Source organism: Chiloscyllium punctatum, chromosome 20 (assembly GCF_047496795.1).
Source record: "Chiloscyllium punctatum isolate Juve2018m chromosome 20, sChiPun1.3, whole genome shotgun sequence".
NCBI lineage: Eukaryota > Metazoa > Chordata > Chondrichthyes > Orectolobiformes > Hemiscylliidae > Chiloscyllium > Chiloscyllium punctatum.
In genome coordinates, this window is record NC_092758.1 from 85,354,659 (window position 1) to 85,375,091 (window position 20,433).

Genomic DNA, 20,433 nt, shown 5'->3' on the forward strand with positions numbered 1-20,433 from the left:
ATAACCTGGTTAAAGGGGCAGCCATGTCACATTATGTCTTCAGATTTCATATCTGTTGGGATACAATGTCACCAAACTTGAATTCCTATAAGGTCTCACTATTATGCAATTATTCTTTATACACTAGCCTTCAATATATTCACTAGAAAAACACTGCTAGGACTGGAAATATGAAATAAAAACAGAAAATGCTGGAAACACTCATGTGCAGAGAGAGAAGCCGAGTTAATGGTCAAGTTCTGGTCTTCCATCAGTAAAGCAGGTATTTTAAAATATGATGACAGTTAAAGCAGGTATCATATACAGTCTGCTTGAAGCAATGCTTTCCCTGCACTTCACTCAATCTAGTCTACTGCATTTGCTGCTCACAAGGTGGTCTTCTCTACATTGGGGAAACGAAGTATAGACTGGGTGATCGCTTTGCAGGACACCTATGTCTTGTCTGCAAAAAAGACCCTGAGCTTCCAGCTGCCTGCCACTTCAACACCTCACCCTGTTCCCTGGGTACCATCCTGGTCTCAAGCTTGCTGCAATGCTTTAGTGAAGCTCAGTGCAAGCTGGAAGAACAACATCTCATTTTCCACTTGGGGACCCTGCAGCCTTTTGGACTCAATATTGAGGTCAATACCTTTAGGGCTTGAGCTTCTCCCACATCCTTACCCGAACCCCCACACTCCAGGCCTTGTTATCACATAGTCTATATTACACACTACCTATTATTAGCCACTGACAGTCCCCATTAACAGCTCTCATCCTCCTGGGGTGATCGTCATCTACTCCTTTGTCTGTCTAACTGTTCTTCCCTCTCTTGAGTTCTATCCCTACATCCACCATATCTTCTGCATAAAAACCAACAGTTCCTGGTTACCATCAGATTTGAGGAAAGGTTACTTGACCTGAAATGTTAACTCTCGATTTCCCTCCACAAATGCTGAGCTTTTCCAGCAATTTCTGTTTTTGTTTCTGACTTCCGGCACCTGCAGTTCTTTCGTTTTTCTTTTTATCCTGTGAGGATTTACTGTTTTGATGCGGAATGGAAATTTTAAAATTTTAGAACTACATATTGTTCTGCAGAAACCATTCTCCCAACATTACCAGGGAACGAAAATGGTAACTGTTGCCATATTGCTTTTCAATAACTTTATGTATTTTCGTTGGTCATAAATAAAGAACTGTTAAATATTCCCTTGTTGAAGGAAGTGTGTATTGCAGCAATCAGCACATCCACTGCAGTGGAACACTCTGACCGTTTTTGTTTTAACTCTCTCGGAGTGAGACAGACCAACATCTTATGGCTACTTTCAGAATGGGAACATCTGAAGAAAGCAGTAGAGATCAAAACCAGAAACAATCTATTAACCACATCTGCTAAATCTATTTGGCGTGGTGTTACCAGAACACAACTTGAACCTCACACTTGCTCTATCTTACTCTGCAGCAGAGTACTGTGCACAGCTCCAGAAAAGATCATCCCACACACACACATATATCTTGTTGATACTGCACTGAATGCAACCAAGAGTACCTTAACCAGAATCCTCCACTCAACATTTTAAACATTACTGCCCAAACATCCGCAAAGTCACTAACAAGTTCCTTCTGACAAAAACAGCTATGTCAACTGGCAGGTTTTGAGCTCTTACAGTGGGATTGGTCCTTATTAAACATGTTCTGAACTAGCCGGTGCTCCTCTGCAAATAAGCAGCACGTTGGGACATCAGCGCAACCCTTTACGCCTCTGTGAAGAGACACAAACAATATTTCACATTCCACAGGAGTGTCCCCTCTACAGACTAAATGAGGGACTAATCAACTTAAACTCAACCAATAAGGTGGCTATTGCATTGGCTTCAAAGATTTGCACTCACGATGTAATTAAGGACTGTTTGCCACATGCATTAAAGAAAAAGCCACTCAGCCAAAGATCCCATCTCTGATCTCAATTTAGAATTGGGTTTGTGCAAAGCTTGGTCTTGATGAAGCAATTTTCTCCTCACCCCTGCATTTCACCCAACCACCCCCAATTTTGTTGCAACCTGCAAAGCTGTGGAAGGAATTTCAACAAACCACTAGGATATCAAGGAATAGATTAGCTTGAGGGCACAGAGTGGGGCTGGAAAGATGGGGATGGTTACTTGATGTGGCCTACAACCATGAAACCTATGTGCCTCACTGAAGACTATAGTCCTTCACACCGACCCTTATTGTTAACTGAAAGTGAACTTTAAATGGAGTCATGTGCAGTCTCTTTAAAGAGGTTGGTTCATCATTCCATGATCTGTCTCCTTTTTATTTAAAATTCGCTGGCTAGTCAGCATTAATTGCCCTAATTGTTCAGACGGCAGTTCAGAATCAACCACATTGCTGTGGGCCTGGAGTCACATGTAGGCCAGACCAGGTAAGGATGGCAGTTTCCTTCCCTAAAGGACATTAGTGAACCAGATAGATTTTTCCAACAATCGACACATGGGTCATCATGAGACTCTTCATTTCAGACTTTTTTTTCATTGAATTCAAATTCCCCCATCTGCTGTGGCAGGATTCAAACCTGGGGTCTTCAAACAATATCTGGGTCTCTGGATTAACAGTCCAGTGATAATACCACTAGGCCATCGCCTCCTCCCCATTCAAACCCAAAATGCTCATCTGAAAAGAAAACTGATTTTAGAATGCTTCACCATTGATTGTGTCAGATGGACAATTTTTGCATTAATATACATTGATCTATTTGAATTCAATGTAATATACTTGCCATGAAAACATACCTTTGCTTCATGGCCCTATGGCAAGCTTCATTAGTCACAAAGGACGTTCAATCCTTCATAACAACAATAATGAGAAATAATACATTCACTTTTGCTAGTTTCTGTAATGTGGAACACAGATTTTACTCTTCAAATTGTTTACATTTGCTGTGCATCAGAAGTCTTTGCCCAGAGGGCCTAGTTCTTGCACATTAGGCTGACAACAAGATATCAATTACTTGGCAACAATGTTCTCACACGATATATCGTTGTAAATCAGCCCCTCAAAACTATCCTCAATTCAACTGCAAGGAAACAGTCAAGTAGATCATTTCCTTCAGCAATAGAAATGTCATCTGGCTTCACGCAAAGTAGCAACAATGTGTAACAAAGAAAGTCTAAAGGGTCCATGCACTCTTACAGCACAGTAGTCTCACAGAATGTGCAAAAATATTGTAATTTTCATGGAAAAGCAAAATCCACTTTATCAATATGGAAAGCTCTGAACTCAAGCTCTCTGCATGAGAAGCCATTCTGGTGACATCAGTTATGGGTATCATCCTGTGCACTTTTGGGATTATCCATTAGAAGCTAGGAAGCTAGAATTGAAATTGAGTTGAGTCAATCCATGGTTGACTAACCTGGAAATCCACCACACACATGTGTAACATTTAGCTTGACTTCACAGACCAGAGCATCTCAAATGTAAATCAACTGGCATCCATTGCTTCTAACTGAACCATTTGTTACATCAGACTCTGAACGCGGTTCCCCAATTTATTACAGTTCCGGATGAGATTCCTCACATTAAATGCCAGGGTGAGGAGGGATGAACTGGCTCCCCTTCTAATCACCCACCTCTCGGTTGGTTGCAACAAGGTTAACTTGCAAATCATCCCTTCTCTTGTTGATATCTTTCATCCAGATCAAATGAATTCATGTTTGAAAAAAGTCAATTTAACTAGGCTTTCAAGTTAACAAAACAGTGAATTTATTAGTCACTAAATACAAAAAGAAAGAAATAGCAACATTGGAAATACAAAGTGAGTCCAAACTAAGATTAAAGCTTCTCTGGATGTTTTCTGGAGTGTGTATATTTGAAGGTTGGTATGTGAAATTCAATATTCTTGGTTTTACAGTTAATCGTAACACTTTTGGTTCCTTTTTTATGGTGGCGTGAGGACTCAGTGAAAGAGAGATTCCTTTTACCTGCAATACTGGGAAGATTGGTGAGTGGTTCTTCAACTGTGATCTTCACAACACACTAGTGCTTAAAGACCAACTAAAATCCATAGATGCCTCAGTTCACTAGCACACTTTCTTCCACTTGCACTCATAAACCAGGATTCTCAGTTGTTTTTAAACCTCTGCTTTTGTGTATTCCTGGAAGGGCAAACTATAAAAGATGTCTACAAGAGGTGGCTGTCTGTAGTGACCTGGGGGCTGGGGGCTGGGGGAGATAGTCAGCTCTCTCATCATCTCGTCTTTCTCTGTCTGAGGTTTCCTGACTCTGTGATGGTGGCATGCCATGTATGCCACAAAGGGCTTTTACCAGACAGAACTGAAAATACATCAGTAACATTTTAAAAAATATATATATTCTGTGACAGCCCTCTTTTAAAACACACCTTTTGGAATCAAACGTTAAAAATATCCATAGCACTATGGAGTCCTGAAACATCTTTCTGATATATTCCAGAATACACAAAGACTCTCCTTGATGGTGGTGGGGCAGGGAGTATGTCAATGCCATAGTCATTGTTGTTTTTTTTGGGTATCACAAGTTAATCTTTAAACAAGAGCTGTACCATCTAAGCGTTCCCTTCTCTTTAAAGGATACTATCTAATCAATTTAAACTTAAATCTAAACACCAAAAGACCAGAATGTTCTTAGTTAAACGTGTCTGTGATTATGGAAACAATGATGTACTTTCAAATTCTAGAGTGTTACAGTGAGGTTACTGTGCCTTTATGGAATGATCATTGTACCGTTCATGTTCCACCAACATTCGATGCCGACAAAAATACCCAGAACCCCCAAAACACAGGTGGGACTTCCACATCTTCCATTTTGACGTCAACTTGCCCCCATTCTGACATGGAGGGAGGTTTGAAAATCTAAACCATTACAGAGGAAGGAGGCAAGATGATTCAGGTCTGATCACACTGTTCAGAGATTTTTAAATCCTTGTCTTGGACAGATCGCCAAATCTACTTTACAATGTTGAATCTCAAAAAGGCACATGAACATGATAGATGGATTTATCCGTCACCTGTTATCTACATGTTTCACTGGATTAATTAGAAGATGATTCATTGGGGAATGTGCATGACATGTAAGTTCAATGTGATATAAATCTTTGGCACGGATCATTCAGGATTTAAATTAGAATTCAAGGTGGCAGCTCATCACCACTTACTCAAGGGCAATTAGGGATGAGCAATAGACGCCAGGCATACCTACATCCTAGGACTGAATAAATAAACAACATATATCCACTAACCAAAGCACCAGAAAAAGCAGTTACTGGAAATCTAGGGAAGGTTGAGCAATAATGAAAAAGTGAATACTTTGACACCTACAATCTGATCACCTTTGCACTGAAAAGATTTGCTTTTTTTCCAATATTGTGACAACATCGGACACTTCAAAAGATACATTTTTCCTTCTCTTCCATCCACGTGGTTTATTTTATGTACATCTCCCAAGTTTTGTATTCTTTTATAATTATACAATTCCAACATTTTCTGACGTTTATTGGCTGTATATAAGCTCTCAACAATTGTGTAAAATTTACAACGCAAAAAATGCATCTAAAATCTGTTTGAACTGTAACATGATAGAAACCCGATGGATTAGTGGAAGGTGGTCGGGCCAAAGAGTGTTATCACCCATCTCCTATACCACTTTTGCATGAGATTTATAATTGCCACTGTAATTAAATGATGTGCCCTAACTGTGATACTGCAGTGGTTAAACAGGTTCATTATCAATCCTATTTAAATTCATTAAAAATGATGCCAACCAAATGGCTGGAACTGAATATTTTTAATTTCCAGAAGTACATTCCCAGCGCAAGAAGGGGGAGGGTGAATCAATTACATTATTAACGTGTGCATTCCTTTTCCAACATATTTATTCAGCAAGATAATCTCTGCTCATTTCTTCTGCCGATGAAACTACCAGCAATATGTAAAGCCTATTTCACCATGCATTCATAGAACCGAAGCTCTTAATATTTGACGTCAACAAAACAAATTATATGCTGTTTCCTGTTGCCTGCTTTTTTTTTAAGCATTCATGCCAGTTTTTCCCTCCATGACAGTTTTCCATTTTGTCACCAATTGCTAAAATAACTGTCCACTCTTTTGGCTTACGTAGGTGATTATTTCAATATTTTCCTCCACCTTCGATAAATTTCAGTTTGTTCAGAATGCTCCAGGTTTTTCGAAAACAACCAATGCTGGAAAGGCACCATCCATGGAGAGAGAGCAGGCTAACTTTTCGAGTCTCAGTGACTCTTCAGCAGAGACAAATGAAATGTGGAGGGAGCAGTATTTAGGCGATAGTTTTTTTTTGAGGGGGCTTGCCAGATCTGATTGGATGATGAGACAATCCAAAGCAGCACTGCTGACATGAATGGCTTCTTCCATGGCCATGGTTTCCCACCACCTTGTGGCTGACAGGGCCCTCAACCGTATCTGACCTATTCCCCATGATTCCACCCTTGCCCCTTCCCATCACTCACAACAGCATGTTCGAGTCCCCCTTGTCCTCACTTTTTGTCCCACCAGCCTCCGCGTTCAAAGGATCATTCTTCGCCATTTCATACAACTCCAGCAGAACGCCACCACCAAACACATCGAGTCATTGAGATGTACAGCACAGAAACAGACCCTTCAGTCCAACTCGTCCATGCAGACCAGATATCCCAACCCAATCTAGTCCCATCTGCCAGCACCCGGCCCATATCCCTCCAAACCCTTCCTATTCATATACCCATCCAAATACCTTTTAAATGTTGTAATTGTACTAGCCTCCACCACTTCCTCCGGCAGTTCATTCCATACACATACAACCCTCTGCATGAAAAAGTTGCCCCTTAAGTCTCTTTTATATCTTTCCCCTCTCACCCTAAACGTATACCCTCTGGTTCTGGACTCCCCTCCCCCTATTCCCTATTGTATGGATACAGGCCATTTGGCCCAACAAGTCCACACTGACCCTCCGAAGGGTAACCCATCCAGACCCATTCCTCTACCTTATCTTTCCCCCTGACTAATGCACCTAACACTATGGGCAATTTAGCATGGCCAATTCACCTGACCTGCACATCTTCGGACTGTGGAAAGAAACCCTCACAAACACAGGGAGAATATGCAAACTCCACACAGACAGCCACTCAAGGCAGGAACCAAACCCAGGTCCCTGGTGCTGTGAGGCAGCAGTGCTAACCACTGAGCCACAGTGCCCTCCTTATCTACCCATCCAGATGCCTTTTAAATGCTGTAATTGTACCAGCCTCCACCACTTCCTCTAGCAATCCATTCCACACATGCACCATCCTCCTCTACGTGTAAAGGTTGCCACTTAGGTCCCTTTTAAATCTTTGCCCTCTCACTTTAAACCTATGCCCCTCCAGTTTTGGACTCCCCCACCCTGAGGAAAAGACCTTGGCTATTCATCCTATCCATGCCACTCATGATTTTATAAACCTCAATGAGGTCACCCCTCAGCCTCTAACAGTCCAGGGAAAACAGCCACAGCCTACTCAGCCTCTCCCCCCAGCTCAAACCCTCCAACCTTGGCAACATACTTTTAAATATTTTCTGAATTCTTTCAAGTTTCGCAACGTCCTTCCTATGAGAGGGAGACCAGAACTGAACGCAGAATTCCAAATGTGCCTGTTAAAATGTTTGTTTATAATAGCTGGCTGTAATAAACCTCAATTGGATTCTTCAAAATCACATTATCCAAATTTCAGCTAATTGTATTGAAAGGTGACATGAGCATTGCCACACTGGATAAATACATAACTGAAGACAACACATATTGCTAACAACACCCACATCATAAGAATGAGTTTTAAAACAAAATGTATCAATATTGTACAGCAACAAAAGACAATTGCCAAGACAATACAAAGAATAGATTTCATCAAAATGATTCCCAATGCTTCTGGAATTTTCCCAATGCTTAGCAGAATATAAAATTAACTCCATCTTCATTAGATAGCACTTTAGCTGCAAAGAAGATGAAATTAATAAAAGGGACAGAGCTTTTAAGACCCCCTGATCTTTCAAGTTGCACTTGGGGTGGACTGCCAGGCAATGGCTGAATTCTTTTGTTTGAATTTACTAATGAACACGCCGCCATATTTCTGATTAAAATAATTCTAAGTACTGACTTTGAGCAAAAATAGAATACAGTAATCCCACTGAGAACACAGAAACCAGTCTCAAACTGAACTAGAAAGACTCAGCAGATCTGGCAGCATCTGTGGAGAGAAATCAGAGTTAACGTTTCGGGTACAGTGTCCCTTCCTCAGAAGGTAGTCTAATGAGGATGAAAATAGTCAATGGAAATGGGGATCATAGAATCATCAAATCCCTACAGTGTAGAAAAAGGCCATTTGGCCCAACAAGTCCACACTGACTCTCCAAAGAGTATCCCACCCACACCCATTCCTCTTACAATATTACTCTGCATTTCCCCTGACTAATGCACCTAGCCTACACATCCCTGAACACCATGGGCGATGTAGCATGGCCAATTCACCCTAACCTGCACACCTTTGGATTGTAGGAGAAAACCAGAGCACCCGGAGGAAATCCGCACAGACAAGGAGAGAATGTGCAAACTCCACACACGCAGTCACCTGACGCTGAGTTTGGTAAAGAAGATAAAATGAATAAAAGGGACAGAGCTTTTGAGATCCCGATCTCTCAAGTTGCACTTAGTGTGGACTGTCCCCCAAAGGCTGAATTACTTTGTTTGAATCCCAAGGCCAAACTCTCTCTCTGAATATGAAATAATATTTAGTATGAAAAATTAAAGGATGGGGGCAGTGTATTGACATGGACAAAGAACTGGTTGGCAGACAGGAAACACAGGGAGTAAGGGGTCTTCTTCTGAATGACTAGTGGAGTACCTCAGACATTATTGCTTGAACCTCAGATATTAACAATATACATTGAGACTGATTCCTAGGATGGCAGAACTGATGATTGAAGACAGACTGGATTGGTTAGGACAACATTCACTGGAGGTTAGAACAGTTGGGGGGGGCGGAATTTTATAGAAATGTATAAAATTCTAACAGGATTAGATAGGGTAATAAAGAAAGAATGTTCCCAATGACTGGGAACAGCAGTACTAAGGGTCACCTTCTAAGGATATGGGGCACCATTGAAGATTTAGATGAGGAGACAACTCTTCACCCAGAGAGGTTTATCAAGGTTATAAACCTTATACAGGTTTACAAAATCATGAGGGGCATGGATAAGTCTCTTCCCTGCGGTGGAGGAGTCCAGAACTACAGGGCATATGTTTAGGGTGAGAGGGGAAAGATATAAAAGAGACCTAAGGGGCAACTTTTTCACACAGAGGGTGGTACGTGTATGGAATGAGCTGCCAGAGGAATTGAATTGAATTGAATTTATTGTCACATGTACCGACACAGTGAAAAACTTTGTCTTGTGAGCAATACAGGCAGATCACAGAGTTAAGTAGCATCGATAAGTAAATAATAGGTAAACAGTGGCAAAAACAAAAACACAGATACAGGCAAATGTTAAGAGTTTGTGAGTCCATTCAGTATTCTAACAACAGTAGGGTAGAATGTTTCAAAACATGCGTGTGTTCAGGCTTCTGTACCTTCTCCCCGATGGTAGAGGTTGTAGAAAAACATTGTCAGGGTGGGATGTATCTTTGAGAACACTGGCTGCCTTTCCTTGACAGTGGGCCTGGTAGATGGTTTCTATAGATGGGAGGTTGGCCTTAGTGATTATCCGGGTCGAGTTCGCCACTCACTGTAACCGTCTCCGGTCTTGAATGGTACAGTTGCCACACCTGGAAATGGTGGAGGCTGGTACAATTACAACATTTAAAAGGCATTTGGATGGGTATATGAATAGGAAGGGTTTGGAGGGATATGGGCCGGGTGCTGACAAGTGGGACTAGATTGGGTTGGGATATCTGGTCGGCATGGACGAGTTGGACTGAAGGGTGTTCCTGTGCTGTACATCTCTAAGACTCTATGAGAGCGGCAAGTCTATGGATTTCTCTGCCACAGAAAGTAGTTGAGGCCAAAACATTGAATGCTTTCCAGAAGGTGTTAGATAAAGTCGTTAGGGGTAAAGAGAAAGTGGCTATAGGAAACTGAGTTGCACAATCAGCCATGATCATATTGAATAGGGAAGTAGGCCTGAAGGGCCGAATGGTCTAGATCTGCTCCTTTTTCCTAACTTTGGAAAAGATATTCTTACTGCAACTTAGCTCATTTGCTTTCTCCACAACTGAAGTTTGTAACTGCATTATGAGATCAAGAGATTTTCACAGCTATTAACAGGAGCTCATCCATGTGTGTGATCAAACATTTTATCAACAATTCTTCTAAAGTGGTACAAATATATTTATTATTTCATGCCTGAACACTTTTTTTTCCTGCATCCATTTCACGAAACAATTAACACAGAGAGATGAAAGTGAAACAAGATGAGAGGAATGTATAGTCAACATTGGGAGAGAATGAGGTGAACAGTAATGAAATATTTCCATCTGCCAAATGAAAGAATTGAACTTAATTTTAGCCAGGATATATTTTAATAATTGTTAAAAGTAATATGAAAATGTTATTGCTGCTACATCTTCCAGGTTGGGGAATATTTTGTATCATAGCTTGGCGCTGGACTGAGTTCTTTGAACCATCACTCGTCATTCTGCTAAAGTTAGTACTTTGTTACAATCAGAGATGGTTGGACAAGAACACAGCATCATTTTCACCTCCTAACGTATATAGTGGATTACTTAAAATATTTTTAAATCAACCTGTTCAGATATCTTTTAGATTAGATTCCCTACAGTGTAGAAACAAGCCATTCAGCCCAACCAGTCCTCTGAAGAACAACCCACCCAGACCTATTCGCCCTGACTAATGCAAATGCACCTAACTCTATGGGCAATTTAGCATGACTAATTCACCTAACCTGCACATATTTGTACTGTGGGAGGAAACCAGTGCACCTAGAGGAAACCCACGCAAACATGAGGAGAATGTGCAAACTCCACACAGACAGTCACCTGAGGCTGGAATTGAACATGCGTCCCTGGCGCTGTGAGGCAGCAGTGCTAACCACTCACCATGCCACCCTTGATACTATGAGCCACCTTCTTGGCAGGTGAGACTTGGATGTGAACTTTGTGACCCAGAGGCAGGGACATTATCACTGCGTCACCAGACCCTTTAAAGTACAAAGGGAACTATCGGGCATTCCTGGTGATGTGCAAGTATTTCTACCTCTGGGGCAGAAGGTCGAGTCTCACCTGCAAAAGATAAGGTCCATAAAATACATCTGACTGGAAAAGTAGATCATTCACAGAAATGTTCATTTCCTTAAGCAAAATTTCCATCGTATATCACAAGCTAATCTTTGCATTTCCAGATTCAAAGGACCAGGAAACAGTGGTACAGACTCCCGACAGGCCTGAGCTCTGCTCCTTTACATAATATTAGTTTTCCCAAGATGAGTGAGGCAACGCTTGTGCCTAGAGCAGCGGTAATAAGGTGGGATCCATCAATCTCATTTTCTACAGCAAGATCAAAGGCCTTCCCACAACTTTAAAAGGGGCTTAACCGTCGAGTCAGCAACTGTCCACAAATTATCCCAAACAGGCACTATATACGGTGTGTACTACTGGTCACTACAAGATACCTCCATTCAAGTTTTAAAATGCTAATGGGTGGCATGGTGGCTCAGTGGTTAGCACTGCTGCCTCACAGCACCAGGGACCAAGTGCAATTCCAGCCTCGGGTGACTGTCTGTGTGGAATTTGTACACTTTCCCTGTGTCTGTGTGGAATTTGTACACTTTCCCTGTGTCTGTGTGGGTTTCCTCCTGCAATTTAAAGGTGTCCAGGTTAGGGTGGATTGGCCATGCTAAATTGTTCAGGTTAGGTAAACTAGCCATGGAAAATGTGGCATGGGTCTGGGTGGGATGCTCTTCGGAGGGTTGATGTGGACTTGATGGACCTAGTGGCCTGCTTCCACACTTTAGGGATCCTATGATCAATACGTTATATCTAATTTAGCTTGATGATGCAATCCTGGAATGCCACAGTCACCAGCCTACTTTCCATTTGGAATTTGCGTAGTTCACAGTTTTTACTGCCGTTCAATTTCAACAATGGACATTAAGATTAAAATGATTCAATTGGTAACGTACACTACCTCTTGCAGGGACATAACACCAATACTACAAAATAAAATCAATTACGGACATAAACTGGTAATTAAACAGGAAAAAAAATGAAAAGATTTTATTCAAAAGCAAACCCTCTCTTCCAGCAGATGTTGGTAAAATACTGATTGATTTGACAGAGGAGTATATTAAAATCTGTCACAAGCGTCCTGTTCCAGCATCACCATCTCCCAGAAGGGTATTCCCAGACCAATATGGAAGAGAAACAAGGCAGCAGTAACCAGCCCGGAGCAAGAGAAGGCCAGCAAGTCTGCCCAGTAAGCCCACCCCCAGTCACTTCAGGCATGGCTTTCTGTTTTCTCTGACTCTGCTGTCAATCCCCCTCTGGCCAAGTGAACTCCAGAGACCCAGACTTAAAAGAAGAGATTACAACCCTTGAACACACATCGCCCTGAGCAGAAGTTCACCCATGCCATCAACTCCGATGTATTCATCAAGCAGGTCTGCATAATGAAAAAATGCATATGTTGCGCATATAAAATTTCAAAAATCAAATCTACAAGCTGTGACAATTCACTGTACATGCATTATCTCCTCCTAAAATGATGCGCATGTTTGTTCATTATGGCTTCACTCAGTACGTCCCCAACATCCACATCGCCAGGATCAATTATAAATCCGTACACAACTGGTCTGTGGAAGGGTTAGCAGACAACTTTTCCCCACTTGGAATAGTACAAATGCACACATTCCAGTAGAGTTCATTGCATCTCCTTAATTGCATTTCCATCTAGCTGTGTGTCAGAAACAAGCCATCGAACATTGCACACAGTCAGATTAGTCATGGAGATGCTTGTAACTTGAAGCACTTTACCACTGTGGCAGCATCCACAAAGCTGTTCCCGTCCGGTCTGCTGGTCGGAGCATCACTCTGTTCCTTTTAAATGAATGAATGAGAATGAAAATGGAACCATCAAGAATAAAGGCTAACCCTTCATTTACCATGACAGAGAGTTGGACAGGCTTGATTCCTCAATACTCAGACGTATCCAACACGGTTAAATGGATCACCCACAAGTGAATTGATCCATCTGTTTGGATTCTACTGAAAAACTATTGGATCATCACAGGGTGGATGAATTACTACACTTCTTTCTCATTTAGTCCTATTTTATATTCAGGAAACATGTACAGGAAGTGTTGTCACAATCTAAATCTGGAGATAATCCTTAAACTCAAAAGCCAAACAAGTTATTTAGCTACAATCGGTTGCTGGAGGGGTTAAAAAATATCCTCATTATGACGAATTAGTAGAATTTGAGTGCGTTTTACTCTCACATGTCCTTGAGATTGAAAATCCAAACATTGCCAATTTACCACCATCATCTCTTGCTTCATACTTTGAACCATCACATGGTATTGGCCCAGATATGTTCTCATAAAGGGGTTACCAATCACTTCCAGCTACTTATTTAAGCAGTAGGTCAGTTGGCAGCATGCATGCCTTTGCTTCAGAAGATAGCAGGTTCAAATCCCATTCCAGGACTTGGCCACAAAGATCAAAGCTGGCATAAGATTGAGTGTTGCAAAGTTCAAGCCAAAACAGCCTTTTGGATGGACATGAAAGCAATGTTCAAACTCACTCTAATTCCACACCCCCACTTGGATGGGAATCAGAAAAAAGCTCCAATGCACTCTCTTTAACCTGATTGGGAAGTTATCTCTACTGCCCTGAACAATGTCTATCCTTGATTTATTTTTAGAAAGTAATTTATCTATTTGTTATCCCATTGTGAGAGATTGCCGTGAGCAAATTGACTCCTGCATTTCCTATGTTACAACTCTGTCAGACTCTGAAAATGCAGCACAGTGGCTCAGTGGTTAGCACTGCTGCTTCACAGAACAAGGTTCTATTCCTACCTCAGAAGACTGTGTGTGTGGAGTTTGCACATTCTCCCTGTGAGTTTCCTCCCACAACCCAAAAGATGTGCAGATTAGGTGAATTGGCCATGCTAAATTGTCCGTAGTGTTAGATGCATTAGTCGGGGTAAATGTAGGGGAATGGGGCTGGGTTGGTGTAGACTTGTTGGGCCAAATGGCCTGTTTACATACTGGAGGGAATCTAATCTAAATATTTCATTGTCTCAAAGTACATCACAGCCATTCTGTTATCACAAAAGAGACTCTGAAACACAAGCTTCTTTAGCTTTTCAGATATCCTGCATTAGTAAGGGTGCTGGGGTTATTCTTAAGCGAATGCTCTCTGTTCACACAAATCATTCCGTTATAGCCCCCTGGCACTTTCTCAAGGATAACAAGGCATGGGCAGTAAATATCAATGAATTCCACTTCCCAAGAATACATGGGTGGCATGGTGGTTCAATGATTAGCCCTGCTCCCTCACAGTGCCAGGGAGCTGGGTTCAACTCAACCCTCGATCAACTCTGCAGAGTTTGTACATTCTCCCTGTGTCTGCCCGAGTTTCCTCCCACAGTACAAAGATCTGCAGATTAGGTGGATTGGCCATGCTATGTTGCTGCCAGTGTGCAGGCTAAGTGGATTAGCCATTGGAAATTCCTGAAGAAGGGATCATGCCCGAAACGTTGATTCTCCTGCTCCTTGGATGCTGCCTGACCTGCTGCGCTTTTCCAGCAACACATTTTCAGTAGCCATTGGAAATGCAAGGTTACAGGATGGAATGCTGTATGGCTTGGTTCTGCACCATAGGGATTCTGTGATGATTTTTTAAAAAGAGGGCTTTTGTAGCATCCCTATTTTTGTATCAGAAAACCCAGGTTCAAGTCCCACCTGTAACATATCTGAACAGTTAATTAAAATATCTATATTTAAAAAGGGACTGAGGGCAAATGCAGTGAACATTTCAAAACCTCAATGGAAGTTGCCAAATAAAGAATGGAAGATATAACATGGAACTTCCCGGTTGGTCTTCCAATTCTTTTATCTCTCATTTAACTCCTGTCAGAGTTCTAATGTCTGGGTGTAAGAAAGACCACTCAGCTCGTCTCCTGAAAACTTTGCAAAGAATTCTTATAGTCCCCTCTGTTTCTTAAGTGGTAGCACTACTTGGCCAGGGAAGTGTATTCCAGATGTTTCCACCTCCCATGTCTTAACAGCTTTAAGAACTTTCCAATATAAATCCCATCACTATTTTGAACACATGGCACCTTCACTTTATTCTCAAACTTAATTTAAAATGTTCCAGATTTACCTGCTCCCTTATACACCACCAGTAAGATCATCTGACAAACTGAACAATTCTAAGTTTTCCCTCATAATTCCAAGACCTGATACCAGCATTTTCCAAGTGACCACAACTGGAACAATAATAGAATTGCCAACTTTAAGGGCATTTAAATGGTCATTGGGTAGGCATAGGGATGAGAATGGAATAGTGTAGGATAGATCGGCTTCAGGTTGGTTCCACAGGTCTGCACAGCATCAAGGGCCGAAGGGCCTGTTCTGCACTGTAATGTTCTATGTTCTAACTAGACTTGATATGACCAGAGCTCTGTTCAGCTTTCTCAAGATGTTCCCTAACATATATTCAGTTGTGGTCACAAATGTATTTAACTGCACGTCTCATTTAAAGTGAATCTGAATAGAACAGGAAAGAGACACTAACTTATATAGCTTAATGCTGCATCATTGTTGAATCAGACTTTCACATGGGGTAAACATGAGGTCTCTTACGGGAGACACAGATAAAATCACTCCAAGCAGGAGGCCACTCAATCATTTTCACCCAAGAGCTTTCCAATTAGTCCCACACTTCTGCTCTTTCCCCAGAGCCCTGTTGATTTCTGCTTTTCAGGTACATGGCCCAATTTCCGCTGAAAATTACTTTTAAATCCACTCCCAACAACATTTCAGGCAGTGGATGCTAGATCATGGGAAAAAGGAGTTAAGTTCATTAACCACTTTATGGCAACAAATACAACTGAAAGAACTAATACCATTGAAAGATGTGAAATGAAGATTGTGTCACTCAGTAATAATTCCTGTGCTGACTTTAGCCTAAAAATCAATGCAACTTCACAATGCAGTAAAAATGAGTTGACATGCATCCATTTTAAGACCCTAGAAAAATCGTCTGATGGAAGTCAGCCTCTTAAAGCTTCAATATGTCACATGCACAAACTGAATTGATAGCATTAATGGCAAATTGAGCTGTTTATACAGTGTAGAGATTGTAGAACAATGTATAATCTACCAGTCAAGGTGGATTATAAATGCAGGAACGGAGAAACCACATTAAATGCACATTTACAATCGCGAGACAATCATAAGTTTTAAAATTGTGGCCCTCCCCAGAAATGAAATAGGAACTTGAGGAAACAATTATTCACATTTGAAAATGAATGTAGTGGTCACATTAGACCCCCATTTTGAGGTATATAAGATGAGTCAGAGTGATATGTGTTACTTGCAAGATTTACTATTTCTTTCTTCTGAATGCACACGTCGCTGGTTGCGTAACATGCTTCACACGAGTACTGAGCAAGAGAGACAAGGGGGATCCTCTCCGCTGCAACAAAATTATTAACCTCAACTAGGGCTGGTACTGGGGTTTACAACTGATGGACAAACTAGGTGGGAAGGACACTTGCTATTAAATCCATCCAATAACCTGAGAGCTTGTAGTGCATATATCTGAAGACACCTTCATGGCATGTGGGATTCAATCCCATTCTCCTGGTCCAAAGGTTGAGACACTATCACTAAGCTACAATATCACCCTCACTGGTATAAAGACAGGATTGGGTGCAGGTGCAAGAGTCACCTTATTACTTAGGCCATGGATATTTGCTGTTCAGTCCCGGACATAAAGTTGTTGCCATGGAACCAGAGAGTTGCTGATGTTAGAAAGGAAGGTAAATGATAGGGAAGGAAAGAAACAAACAAAAAAGTGAGTACCTGATTTGTTCACCTTTTGCCATTTTCTTTGAATCAGCTTCGCTTCAGACATATAAATGGATGATAAAGAGGCCTATCATTTCACAAGAGGCCTACAAGAGGAGTGGAGGAGATTTCCATCGGAACTATATGACCTAGCTTGATATCAACATTCACACCTTCCTAGTTTGCTTTCAATAAAAATAAATGGCTGGTTAAACACTATTCTGTGTGTAAATCATTCCCTTTCAACAGAAATGGCAAGTTCAACCAAAATAAGATTGAAGTAAGTTACGATTCAGAACATTCACATACAGACAGCCCCACACTGATCTGTAGTCGCTCCTGACCAGTATACTTATTATCCTTCTTGGTTGCATTTTTTTTCACTGAGTGATTTAGTGCTGTGTAATGTCTATACTGATCTACTTCAGGCACTATTTTCAGTGGGTTGTGAATCTCCCGAGACCCCCATCGCCAACAATCATGAAATCGCTCTAATTTCCATATCTACAATTATAAACCATCTTCCATGAACCTAGCACAGATGATATGAACCATAATCTCAGCCTAGAGGTCTATATGAATCATGGTTTAGGAGCAGTACAATCTGACCTTATCTTAAATGCAATGAAACTGAGGGATACTGGGGAAATGGGGGCAGTGGCTAAAAGTAATTAAAACGCATTACTTCAGTGCAATAAAAAGGAGAGAGTTCAAGGTCACATGGCACCCAGAAATAGCCAAGCAGAGATCCATTATGGAAGAACTCATTTAATCTGCTGCCATGCTCGAATCCACATTTCTCATTCTTAACTTTAAAAAAATCGCATTCTCAAAGGGGGACACATTAACAGGCAGTTTCATCCTGACAATACCTATGCAACCAATGATAGCTAATTATGAGGTACTGAGTACTCAGTACACTAAAATGTTCAGTACTGACCTGAGTACAGCATAAAGGAGGCACGGTATGCTCAGAAATATCATTTACAACCAGACAGCGTATTAAAACGTCCCTATTTAAGGAAATGTAACATATTTATGTATTTAATATCTGAAGTGTGGCTAAATAAATCCTCATTTGTATGCTTCTTTTCAAAACAATAAAGATCCTGCCTCATTTTGTTATTTTATTTTTTGGAAAGCTGCACCAAAGTATATTAGAACCGAGCTGTAGTTATCAGCCTTTTCCGGATGCCACTTTATAATGTGCAGCTCCAGGCATTTTCACACTGACATTGCTATAGAGGTAATGAATTCGAAAAGAAGCACATCCATTTTTTTTTATATATATGTATATGACAAATGACTCGATGCTCAAAGAGTTCCATAGCTGTAAATTAATAATGAACCCCATTTGTGAGATGGGCTACAATTTTTAAATGGGAGCTCAAAGCTGCATTAATATCATCATCGACATTTCACTCAAAATGATTTTTTAAAAAAACACGAGCCAGGCCCTGCTGAAGTTTTACCTTGATTGCCACATCACAAACTTAAAAACATGCTGTAAATCCTCAAAATTACAAATCGAGACAGTACTTAAGAGAACACGCCATTGAAAGATGTAACAGGAATTTGTTTCTGTGGTGGGATCTGCATTTTTCACCATGACTGTCAGCAGCACAGGCCCAACCCCACCAACAGCTGCTTCCCAGATACACTACTGTCACAGGGATACTGGCATCAGAAGGGAAAGCAAAACCAAACAGATTGACACTATTTCCTTTGTCTTTAATTTCAAGACGGCTCTACATTTCAATAAAAGCAGAAAAATAATGACTGCAGCAGGAGTCAAATTTACAGGGGAACTATGCAGAATGACTCACTACTAATTCATCGCTCCTACCCAGCCACACAGTTCTCCTTAATTGTTTCTGTGGGATTAAAAGAAAAATCCAATAATTAAATCTGAGAATGTAGGAAAATGGGGAGAAAAGACTCACCATGTGTATGTCCACTGGAGATAAAGGCCTGGATTGCTTAGATCTAAACACATTGCCTGCTCAGATCAGGAGCAGCTGAGCTTTCTGGTGATGCTAATGAACCCACCCTCTCCGGAGAGAATGAGCTCATTGATAGCCTCGAATGCAGCAAGGTTTTCCCTCCTCTCATTGTAGGAGTGTTATCATTACAGCAAAGACAAAGAAAGGCTGCAGAGGCTACCAACACAGGACCTGCAAGCAGACAAGTACCAGTAAAGACAGACTAGGTGTAAACAGAAGCATCAGTATCCTTAAAGTGGCAGCTTTCCTTACTGGATGGGAACTGAATTAATCAAAAATTTACGTTTTCCTCCTTTAAAATATTGCACTTAATTTGTTTTTGACAGGTGCAAAGTTTATCAATTTTCTTTTCCCTTAGTTTGATGTGAGCAACAGACCAGAATCACCTCCTGTCATATTTATGCTGCACATTTTTTGTTTCACTGAACTTATGCCAACAATGAAAGCTGCATGTACTGTAGATGGAACTGGATCTCTGATTGACAAAAGGTATATTCACTTTTTATGGTGTGACTCCAGTCCTGATGTGGATATGTCTGTATGGTGTTGAGTTTAAATTACCTACAGAGTGGAAACAGGCCCTTCAGCCCAACAAGTCCACACCGACCCTCTGAAGAGTAACCCATCCAGACCCATTCCCCTAATTAATGCACCTAATACTATGGGCAATTTATCATGACTAATTCACCTGACCTGCACATCTTTGGATTGTGGGAGGAAACCGGAGCACGCGGAGGAAATCCACACAGACACTGGGAGAATGTGCAAACTCCACACAGACAGTCGCACTGAGCCAAGGTGCAGAAATGGACATTTTCTCACTACCTGAAAGAAGTGCTCTTCGATTACTGGCTGCATGAGTACCATCTGTAGTGGCTTCGGGCAGCACGGTGGTCAATGGTTTGCACTGCTGCCTCACAGCGCCAGGGACCCAGGTTTGATTCCAGCCTCGGGTGACTGTCTGTGTGGAGGTTGCACATTCTCCCCGTGTCTGCATGGGTTTCGTCCCACAGTCCAAAGATGTGCAGGTTAGGGTGAATTGGTCAGGTTGAATTTCCCAAAAGTTCAGGGATGTGTAGGTTAAGCGCATCAGTAAAGGGTAAATGTAGAGTAATCGGGTAGGGGAATGGGTCTGACTGGGTTAATCTTCAGAGGGTTGGTGTGGACTTGTTGGGCTGAAGGGCCTGTTTCCACACTGTAGAAGTTCTATGATCTTCCCAGATGGCCACTCTGACACCTTGTGGTATTTGCCCTAATCACCAGTGTGTGGAGCTTGTTAAGAGTCATTTAAAGATTATTTGACACCATTCTGCCTTTGCTTTCAACCTACCTGATAATTAGTTATG

The 20,433-nt window shown here is 41.3% G+C and overlaps 1 protein-coding gene across 3 annotated transcripts in view; it reads right to left on the reverse strand.

Annotated features, from left to right (window-relative positions):
- jakmip2 (janus kinase and microtubule interacting protein 2) overlaps window positions 1–19,163 on the reverse strand; it is a 280,290-nt gene extending 261,127 nt beyond the window's left edge. For 2 of the 3 annotated variants that reach the window (XM_072591148.1, XM_072591149.1), the window contains exon 1: window positions 19,028–19,163. The gene's annotated coding sequence lies outside the window, so the exon portion shown is untranslated. The remainder of the gene's footprint in view (window positions 1–19,027) is intronic. The other variant, XM_072591151.1, reaches the window with a different exon arrangement.
- Between the last annotated feature and the right edge of the window lie 1,270 nt (window positions 19,164–20,433).